This window comes from Arvicanthis niloticus, chromosome 8, assembly GCF_011762505.2.
Source record: "Arvicanthis niloticus isolate mArvNil1 chromosome 8, mArvNil1.pat.X, whole genome shotgun sequence".
In the NCBI taxonomy this organism is placed as follows: Eukaryota; Metazoa; Chordata; class Mammalia; order Rodentia; family Muridae; genus Arvicanthis; species Arvicanthis niloticus.
In genome coordinates, this window is record NC_047665.1 from 83,256,229 (window position 1) to 83,267,183 (window position 10,955).

Sequence of the window (10,955 nt, forward strand, 5' to 3'; positions counted from 1 at the left end):
TGGGGTAAGGGGATAACATCTGGAAATGTAAATAAAATATCCAACAAAAAAGCTAAAAGTAAATTTACAATATGACCCAGAAAAAAATTTTTAAACATATTTAAAACATACTAACAATGGCTTAATAGATCAAAAGGCTATATTAAGTGAATACCTAACTTTCATAATAAAGTATTTACAGAATATTCACATATATTGCCTTTATATTATAAGGAAGATTCTCAGCCCTGGCTGTTGATCAAATCACCTAAAATGCTTAAATACAAATTTCTGGTCCCTTTATCTCACCTAGAGAATTAATAAATCTTCAAATGGGTTACACACTGGAAATATTTCCAACACCAAACAAAATAGAGCATAATATCCATGATTATAGCAATTAAGACATGAACAATGAATTAATCAGCAATTATTGAAGTTACTGTTTTTCCCTGTTCATAGTTATTCAACCTAATCATAAAAGTCTATTTGTTAAATTTTATACTTACTTTAAAATGGTTTAGAATGTCAGTATTGGAAATGCATTAGCTACTGGAGAAGTTTTCTTGTAGAAAGTCACTTCATATTTCAGAATGATATAACAAGTGGTATGGTATTCTGTTAATTTTGTAATAGTATAAATTAAAAGCATAAAGATAAAATTTAAAAACTTTTACTCGTATACAAATAATCTCACTCAAAATAGTCTCTAAAAATAGAAAACAATCCTATAATAGAACTCTTAATTACAGCCTTAATACAATTTGTATATATGAGAATATCTAAATGTTGAACTAGAGAGATGGCTCAGCAATTAAGAGATAGGTGTTTTTCTGGAGGACCTTATGTTCAATTCCCAGTACCCACGTGGCTGCTCACAACTGTTTGTAACTCCAATTCCTGGGGATCTGATACCCTACCACCAATACACATAAAATTTAAAAAAAAAAAAAAAAAAAAAAAAAAAGGTCTAGAGAAATGGCTCAGCTGTTGAAACACTGTCTGCTCTTCCAGACGGTCCTAAGTTCAATTCCCAGCAAGCACATGGTGGCTCACAAGCATCTTTACTGTGATATGATGCTCTGGCATCCGGGTTATACATACAAATAGAGTACCAACATAACATTAAATAAATAAATCTTTTAATATATATATACACAACACACACCAAATACATAACATACACAACATATGTGTGTATATATATCTATATTGTGTATGTATGTATATATACATATATATACATACATACATATATGTGTGTGTGTGTGTGTGTATACACACACACACACAACATATATATTGGGTTTTCGAGACAGGTGTTCTCTGTGTAGCCCTGGCTGTCCTGGAACTCACTCTGCTAGACTAGGCTGGGCCTTGAACTCAGAAATCTGCCTGCCTCTGCCTCCCAAGTGCTGGGATTAAAGACGTGTGCCACCACTGCTGGGCATAAAATAATTTTTTAAAAAAATTAAAAGATACACAAATGTCACTCCAAAAAAAGGCATTAAGTTGAACCAGTTCAAATGTTAATAAACTTTAGTAATATGTTCAAGAAACTAGGGGATTGGGCCTAAATGAAAACATGAAAAATTTCTACTGTGTAAATTAATCTGTTCACCTTGCAAAATATAAAAATTAAGGCACAAATAAATACAGTAATCTTAAAAAAAAACAGTTCTTTTTTATCTTAGGTGACCTGTGATGGATACCATAGAAAATACCACACACACACTTAGATGTTTTCCAAACCTCTCTATCTCATGTTTTAAAACTGTCCCATTTCAGGAAATGGTACCTACTCACTGACCTATTCAGTCAAAAGGACAAATATTCTGCCTACATAACCACCTCCCCCAATACCTACTAGCCAACCCTTTGTCTCCTTATGGTTGCTCTAATTCTACCTTAGTCCTGGGAAAGATAATAACCTCTCCAATCAACTTGGCCCCACCTTCATACCTTATCTAATCTTCCACTGACAAACTATCAAATGATTCTCATCATTGCCATTCTTTTAAAATTCTTTAATATGGAGTTTATTTTTGATTATCTACTCCTCTAGCTTCATAGTCTATAATTTCTCAGCAAGTAACAAAATAACCATCCCTTTCCTGTTATCTACCAAAGTTCACCTTCTCCAGTCTGAACAGGGCAGTCCTGGGATCAGTATATACTAGAGGCCTTTAAATCACATCACAAATTCTCTAAGTACAACACAGATCTGGGAATACGAAAGTCAACAAAGATGATTAGGAATTTATGGTGAAGGCAGTCCACTGTAATATAGTCTGAAAACTTCATAAGGTAGTTATCTCAGTGTTTCTTATTTAGCACATATCATGTTAGAGTTTCCACTCACTATTTTAAGAAGGGAAAAGCAAAACTGCTACTTTACTTGCCCAGCATTCAGTTAGGCATTCATTAAGTCTGAAATGTGAATCCTGGTCAGACTTTGTAACCTAAGATCTTAATCATCATGGCTCTGTTTCTGTCAAAGTACTATCATCAATTTCCCAGAGCCAAACACACAAATAGCAGATACAAGACACGTATTTGTTAAATGAATGAACTTGTAGTATCAGTTATCATCAACATAACAATAACGAACATCAACACATTACAGATATATTGACATCAATTCTAATATTATGTTACATCAAAAGCAACAAGTTACAGAGAATCTGGATTCTGTACCTAGCACATACAACACAGTTCACAACCATCAGTAATTCCAGTTAAAGTATCTGACTTCTGTAGGTACCAGGCATTAACATGGTGTACATACATACATGCAAGCAAAACAATCATGCATACAAATTAAAATTAAAATAAATTTTTAAATGGCTCAGAAATATCTCAAAAATGTTTACCATCTCTAACAATTAGAGAAACACAAATCAAAAAAAAAAAAAAAAAAACTTTGAGATTTCACCTTCTTCCAGTCAGAATGACAAAAATCAGCCTGAAATCACATATATACAAATAACGTGTGGTGTGTGTCTCTGTGTGTAACAACAATTAAAGAAAAAGAAGTCATCAATCAGAGAGAAAGAGGGTATAAGGGAAGGGGTTGGAGAGAAGAGGGACAATAATGTTACTTTTTTTATTCAAATAATAAAAATCTTATTAAAATATTTAGAGCAAAAAATAAGAAAAAGAAACAATAGAAGTATTACTGAGAAGAGGTGCAAGAAAACAATTCAAAGCTTCTTTCAACACAATGACAGGGCACTTGTCTTCTCAGGAAGCCACCTCTAAGGTAACCAACTTAAAAGCAGACTAAGTTACAACTAGCTAACCAGCTAGTGAACCTGTTGGGGTCTGAGCTTGACCTTCTCAGCCTCCAAAACTATAAGAATTGACTTTCTGTTCTTTATAAGTGATTCAATCTTAGGTATACTGCTATCACAGCACAAGCAAACTAAAACACCGTATGTTATAGGCAGGAAACCTCTAAGATTTTTGATTCTGTACTTTAAAAAAGTTCTTCAGACCTAACATACAAGAAACTGTTAACATAGATGGCCTGAAGAGTAGAAAAGATGACTTTAAAGATAAGGGGGCATGGTGGTGCTCACTTTTAATCCCAGTGGGAGTCAGAGGCAGGTAGTCTACTGAGATTACTACTAGGCTAGCCTGGTCTACATAATGAGTTCCAGGCCTGCCTGGACTACACAGTGAGACGCTACCCACCAAAAAAAGAAAAAAAAAGTATGAGAACAAAAAGCAATTCCAGAAGCAAAAATACAAACATAATAATATACACAAGGCTATGGGTCCATACGTATCTTATAAGACTTCTATAAGCAGTTATTTGTTAAATAAAATTTTAAAGGCTTACAAAACATCAAATTGTCATCATAAGACTATTTACAAAGTTCAGACACTGTAAAAAAAAATTTTATATTCCCAAAAAAAGTTAATCATATTTCCAGAGGCTCATCCCAAGCCTATTTATCCAACTCTAGAAAGCTACTAGAAATTATGTTCCTTTAAATGTACCAAGGTAATCTTTTAACTTTTTTTTCTGTGCATTTGAAATCTTATAAAGAAGGGGGCTGCAGAAATTGCCCAGTCAATAAAGTACTTGCCATGAAAGTATGAGAGCCTCAATTTGGGTCCTCTAATATCCCCGTATAAGCCATAAAACCCGTATGTGATACTGTGCATGTGCAACCCTGTGCTGGTCGGTATAGACAGCATGATGTGACCTAGTCAATCAGTGAGCTCCATGTTCATAAATGAGACACACAGGCTGAGGAGTTGATTCAGTAAATAAAAACACTTACTAACGATGTAAGCATGAGGACCTAAATTCAAATCTCTAGCACTCAACACACACGAAAAAGCTAGACATGGATGCACATGCCTCCAACGCCAGCACAAAGAGAAAGAGACAAATGGATCCCTAAACAGTGAGCTTCAGTTCAGTGAGAGACCCTGTTTCAATGTAACAGTTACAGATGAAGACGCCTAATATCCTCATTGGCCTTCACAGGGATGCAAACAGGCACATGCACCGACAGTCATGTGCATTCCCAGAAGCACAAAATAGATGTACCAAAATAAAAATAAGGTGGAGACCATAGAGGAAAGCATCCACCACTGATTAATTTCTGACTGCCATACTTGGATAGATGGACACACATAGGTGGGGACAAACACACACGTACACACATATATACCAAATACAAAAACATGAAGAAAAACTTCAAAAACTACGCAGAAAAACTGTATGACTATATATAGATATAGAGAGACTAAATATGGTCATATATACAATCTAAAATCTAATCTAATCTAGTCAATGACTATCAGAAATCAGATCAGTGGTTATCTGGAGCAACAGGGTTAAAGTGCAGGGTTGAATAGAGGCACAAGAAAATGTCAAGATGTTAAAAATGTTCAATGTCTTGGTTGGTATATAAGGCTACAAGATGTATTTGTGCTTATCAAGGTTCATTGACATAAGTGCTTAAAACCTGTAAACGTTATGGTATAAAAGCTATTCCTTAATAAAGTTACTAATTTGAGAAACACTTGGAAATGAAGGTTCCTATGCTCCTCTCCCAGACACTGTAAATCAAGGAACATCACTGGGACCCCAAACATCTGCACTTTTAAACACAAGGCCATGATGGCCTCTTCATTTTTAATGATCACAATTTTTATACTCTGGGATCTATTGACTGATCTAGCACGATGTCAAGGAATTACAATAACAATAATAATAACAGTAGTAGTAGTAATGAATCAGATATAATCTTACCAAAAAACAATACAAGCAAAATAGTCACCTAGATAACCCTAATTCTCAAATTTGAGAATACTAAGTATGTAATACGCACACATACATGTACCACATATGCACACATATGGTCCTAACAGGCTGTACTCACACAACAAAAATTAACTCAGCAGACTAAAATTGCCAAGGCTAAGAAACTGACTGAAGGCTCATCTCAAGTAAAGCTACCAAAATTATTCATTTATGGCTCCAGAGTAAATGGAACAGATTTAGCATGCTTCAGGACACAAAGGCACTTGCCACTAAGCCTGACCTCCTGAGTTGGTTCTGTGGCAAACACAGTGAAAGGAGAGAACTGACCCCAACAAACTGTCCTCTTCAACTCCACATGCATCCCCATCATAAACACTCTCAACAAACTTTTAAATTTTTAAAATAAAAAGGGGTCGTCGTAACTTTCAATTACCAAGAAAGGGAGATATCTTCTTTATACTCTTTGTAAAGCAAACACAGACTAAAACACAAATATATGAATATGCAATACTTAAAACCCTAATAGGAGCAGTCCCATGCTATTCTTTTAATAAACATAGGTATATTTTGCTCTTCTCAGTTTTCAAAGTACTTTTAAAGTTACTGGCTGCAAGTACATAATCTTTAATACAACTGATAAGACACGATCTTTAGCCACCAGAAATTACTGTACAACACCCTAATCTAGTTATCTATTCTGAAAGCATAGTAGACCAGTATATGAAGATACACAGGATTATATTAAAGGGCAGAAATTTTAAGCATAATAAAATAGACTTCTTGTGGGAACTGAGGCTGCTGGAAATCAAACCCAGAATCCCATAGATGCTATAACCCTGCTCTGCCACTAAACTGCAGTTCGCCCCACCCCAACAGCAAGAGCTAAAATAAAATAGCTCTTGCTGTTGTTTTGCTAAAATAGCAAGAGCATTTTCTGTATATTGGACCTAATAATAAAGAGCTGGAACTTTTGCTATCTTTCTCATTCTGCTTTTATTTAAAAGGAATTTGCAGAACTTGGATTTGGGTCAGAGGGGAAAGAAAGTAAAGGATTTGTGTAGTGAGGTGAAAAGGGAAAGAGAAAAACATAAAAATCCTTCACCTTTTATGAAGCACTAACTTAAAATGACTGACATCTCAGTAGAAAGGGCAAGTCAAGATCTGAATCCATATTTGACATCAAAGTTCAAGTTCTTACTCAAGCTAAGGTGCATTTTCATTAAGATTTTGAACCAGAAAAACGCCCCTCCCCCTCCCCTGTACTCTCTAGAAATCTGATGACCACTTCTTTTCAAAGGGTAAAGCAGTCATTGGACTATTTTCTTTTTGGACCCGCCCTAGTTTTTATCTGGTTTTGAGGGTGACCTCTTCTGGAGATTACAAATAGAGCTTCTCTAGCCCTACTAGCCTCTGCTGTGCAGAATAACTGAATCCAAAATAAGAAAAATGTGACATGAACTTTATAGCCTTTATTTAAGTCTCTTTTCTCACACCAAGTCCACAAACCCTTTAGACATTTAAAATCCTTACTTTTGATCAACAGCACTTTTGACCACAGTACAGAGGATGGAATGGAATCTACACATTTTTGTCTCAAAGCTCAGTAAAATTGCACTAACAAATTTCAACTTTTAATAAAAATTTGAAGATAGCTTGTTAAGTCAAAATATGAAATTAGGCTTTCTGCCAGCAATTCCCAGGCATACAGTCTATGATGAATATACATATATACCATCAATTTATATGTCTGAAGCCAACCTGCTCTACAACTATCTTCATTCCAATCTGTCATAAAAGTCACAGGTTAATTTCTCCTCCTACTTCTCAACACTTTTGTTGTCGGAGTCCTTTAAACTGTCCTAAGGCTGGCTTGGAGTCGGCTGCTAAACTAACCATGCACTGCCACTAAAACTGAATCCCCTCTCTCATAAACAGTTTTGATTTTACTTTAATAGTAAGAGCATTTTCTGTATATTGAACTTAATAATAAAAAGTCTGGTCTAAGAGTTCTTCAGATATCCCAAAAGATTACATCTTTACCATAACTTTTCAAGTACTTACCTACAAATTATCTTTAAACCAAAACCAGTACCTATAAATTGTTATATCAGGAAAACATGTACCAAGTTCTCAAAAACACACAGATACTTTGTTTTCAATTATGTAAGCCTGAGTGCAATGTGTATTTTAATAACAGTATAAAGAGGTCCAGGCTCCATCCATTGCCCTATCGCTGAATGACCACACTGCTATCACGTAACCTATCGATGTAGCTTCCAGATTTCTTTCACAGCGTCATTCAAGCCCTAGCTCCTCTAGTCTCATTCAGCTGGACGTAATGAAAGATGTTTCTTGCCTCCACTCCCCCACCACCACCACCCCCATCATCCCCCACTCTGTCTCTTGCTGTTTGGAGAAATAAAAAAATCCAGGTAGAAACTGTTTGTGTCCATCCTTCAGTCTGTCAGGACTCTACAGGTTGTACTCCTGCTACATGACTAAATCCTGGAGTTTCCCCAACTTCTCACTACCTGAATGCACCTAAATATGTTTTTTTTTTTTTTTTTTTTTTTTAAAAAAAAGGGCTTGTCACTCTAGATTACCTGTTCCTCGGGATTCCCAGAGGCAACTGGAAAGAGCTTTCCTTTTCATCAAAATTAGATAATCAAAAATAAGTAACTCCTAAAGCTAACTACTTAGCAATAAGCTTGCCAAAATTTAAGTAATAAGTAATGATTTCAGTAACTTAGCAAACATCTGGTCATCACAGATTCTAACCCTTTAACTGAAAGAAAGCAGATATGCAACAGTGTACTATATAAAAAGTAACTTAGCAACAAAAGAAATGTGTAAGAAAAAGTCTCAATTGCTTATTTCAGACTACATAAAAAGTACAAAATGTAGAACTCTGGAGTGGAAAAATATGAATGAGATGGCCTGTTCTTTTTCCAGCATGTGGGGGAGGAGAGGAAATGAAAAGGCTTAAGAGAAAAACAGACTACTGAAATTATTTTCAAAAACGAATTTCCTTAAAACTTCTCCAGTCCGTGTCTGTCCAGCCCCCTCCCTTTTCCAGGCACCGTTCCCATCCTTTACACCTCCTCCGGGGGCGCCCTCCGAGACCTTATCTTTCCCTATTTCCTAAAAAAATTAAACCCAAGCCAAGCTCAGGATCTGTCTCGAGACTCGCTCGCCATCCACCGGCCTTCACGGTGGAGCCGGGAGACGGCGAAGCAAGCAGAGCTGCTGAAGCGGCCGCTGTCCGCCGCCGCCGCCGCCTCCATCGCAGCCCCAGCCCAGGGCATCTTCTTCCTCCCTCCTTACAGCCTCCCTCCCTGGCCGGCCCACGGAGAACCCGAGCCCCAACTCGCTCACACATCCCCACCCTGCTCGCCCGGCCTCCACACCCACAAGGGGACCTCAAGCCCAGGCGGCTCGGGCGGGAGACCCGGGCAGGCAAGGCGGGGCCGGGGCCGGAGGTCCGGAGGAGACGCAGGAAAGACGGTCTCGGAGGCGGGCGAGAGCTGGGCTGGGCTGGGACGGGGGCGGCTCCGGCGACTCGGGCCTCAGAGGCCACGGTCCGCCAGCCTGCCCGCTCCCCGGGCCTGCCCGCCAAGGCGTTTGCAGGAAACGCCGCGTCTCGGCTCCGCTCACGCTCAATTCAAACTGTCACCGCGGCCGCCTCCCCTCCCCCAGGCCGCCGCGCCCGGGGCCCGCCGCCTCCCTGCCGCGCGCTCGCCCCTCTAACCCCAGGGCGTTCCCCGGCTCGTCCAGAGGTCGCCGAGTACCCGCGCGTCCCGAGCCGGGGCCGGGATCGCCGACGGCCGGGAGCTGAGGCTCACCCCATGGTGCTGCAGTTGACGATCCTCTCCTCAGCAGCAGCGGATCTTGCACTGACCGACATCCCCTCCCCCTCCGCGACCAGCCCCGGCGCGGCGCAGCCGGCGGATTCTCCAAACCACCTACGCCGATTCCGCAGCGTAGCCGCCCCGCGTCGCTGCCCCACTTACGCACACGGCAGCAGGCGGACCGCCCCACTGGCTCTCGCCCGCCCTGAGGCTTCCGGGCCGAGCGGAGGCGACTACGCTCTCGCGAGATTACCCACCTCCGCGGCCTGCCGCCCTGCTTCGTTCGTTCTGAGCGTGTTGTCCCTGGCGCCGCCGCCGATTCGCTGTGCCCCCTCAACCGCCATGTTTACATTGGCCGCATCTGGGCACTTCCGTTGTCGTGGACAGTAGGGTCTTTTGTATGTTTTTTTTTTTTTCCCCCGACACTACCTCTACGGTTAACTGCGCTACTTTTGTCACCGAAAGTCCTAGGGACTCAGTGGGAGCGGTGACTGGCACGCGAGGGCGGGGTTTTTGCCCGGATTAAAGATGGCCGCCCCGCGCAATTTCACGTCAGGTTCTGGAGCCGCGGGAGCCGCGGGCTTGGCCCCCCGCTTCTCCTTACGGAATTGGCGTAAGGCTGGGAGGCAGCTGGTTAAAGAGCCATCCAGCTCTTGGAAAAGTGCCCTCAGGTGGGGGGCCCCTGCGTTAGCCGCTCCGGCTGTGGACATGACGTCTTTGTGAAAGAGAAGAAAACCCGGCAGGTGTCTGCTGTCCCAGTTCTCCCGTCCATCCCGTCTCCTCACTTCCGTGACTTTCCTGGGTGAGAAGTGAGGTTAGGCCCTGCTTGCCTGGACACTTCCTTCTTGTCATCTCTGGTGGTCTGGCGCAGTCGTGAGGCCGACGGCTGCAGTTTGATCTCACTCCCTGTTGACTCACCTTGGTCTCCGCTGGCGCCCGGCTCGAGGAAATGAATGGACACATGTGAAAGAAACTCTGTAACCGTTGAGGTGTCTGTCGTCTCCTACTGTCGTTGGAGCCTTGCCTCACATGTTTCCTAGTGAGAGTGTTCTCAGTTCGCTCTGAATAATCCGTGTCTTTCTTCCCTGCCTTGAAACCCATGGTTCCCTTCGCTGTTAAGTTCATGCACAAGTTAAGGCATTTTGTATACAAAGTTGCTGTTGAGCACTGAAGAAATGTTCCTAGCGGCCACAGCTCTATCAGGGAAACAATATCTACTACGGAATCGATAAGTTACTTTACAAGTGATACAAAGACTATGTGAACTCAGTGAATTACAGCTATCAGCATTCGCATGGCCAACACAATACTGAGGGGGAAGCACGTTGCAAAAAATTATCTAGAATAAGTAATGTTTTTAGGGAGGTTTTATTTTTTAAACGAGAAGCTGTGAAATCAAAAGTGCAAAGGTCTCAGAAATGATACATATAAAGTTTAAAATAATGGCTACTTTTACGGAGAAGAGAGGGAGTGTAACAGGAAGCGTTCCATTGTATCTTTTTTTTTTTTTTTTTCTGTCCAAGTAATCTGAAGAAAATGTGAAAGCCAAAAGTTAAGTATGTTAAAATTAAGGGCACATGAGTGTTCAATTTTTTTGTGTGCTTGAAATACTTCCAAGTAGCTCCTTTAAGGAAAGAATTTTACCTAAGAAAACCAATTATATCGTATCTTGATTTATGCTGTTCCTACACCTACAATTTTACATTTTAAAATGTATCCCACCTTAGCTGCCAACCAATCATTGTGTTAAAGTTCTGTCATTAAATTTCTGTCTCAAAAAGGCAAACATAGTCAGTCTGTCAGTGGTTGGCGCACTAACCTTTATCCCAGCACTCAGGAGATTG

At 40.4% G+C, this 10,955-nt stretch overlaps 1 protein-coding gene across 1 annotated transcript in view; it reads right to left on the reverse strand.

Annotated features, from left to right (window-relative positions):
* Septin7 (septin 7) overlaps positions 1-9,318 on the reverse strand; it is a 34,303-nt gene extending 24,985 nt beyond the window's left edge. The window contains exon 1 of the mRNA XM_034509965.2: positions 9,086-9,318. The gene's annotated coding sequence lies outside the window, so the exon portion shown is untranslated. The remainder of the gene's footprint in view (positions 1-9,085) is intronic.
* Positions 9,319-10,955: the final 1,637 nt, after the last annotated feature.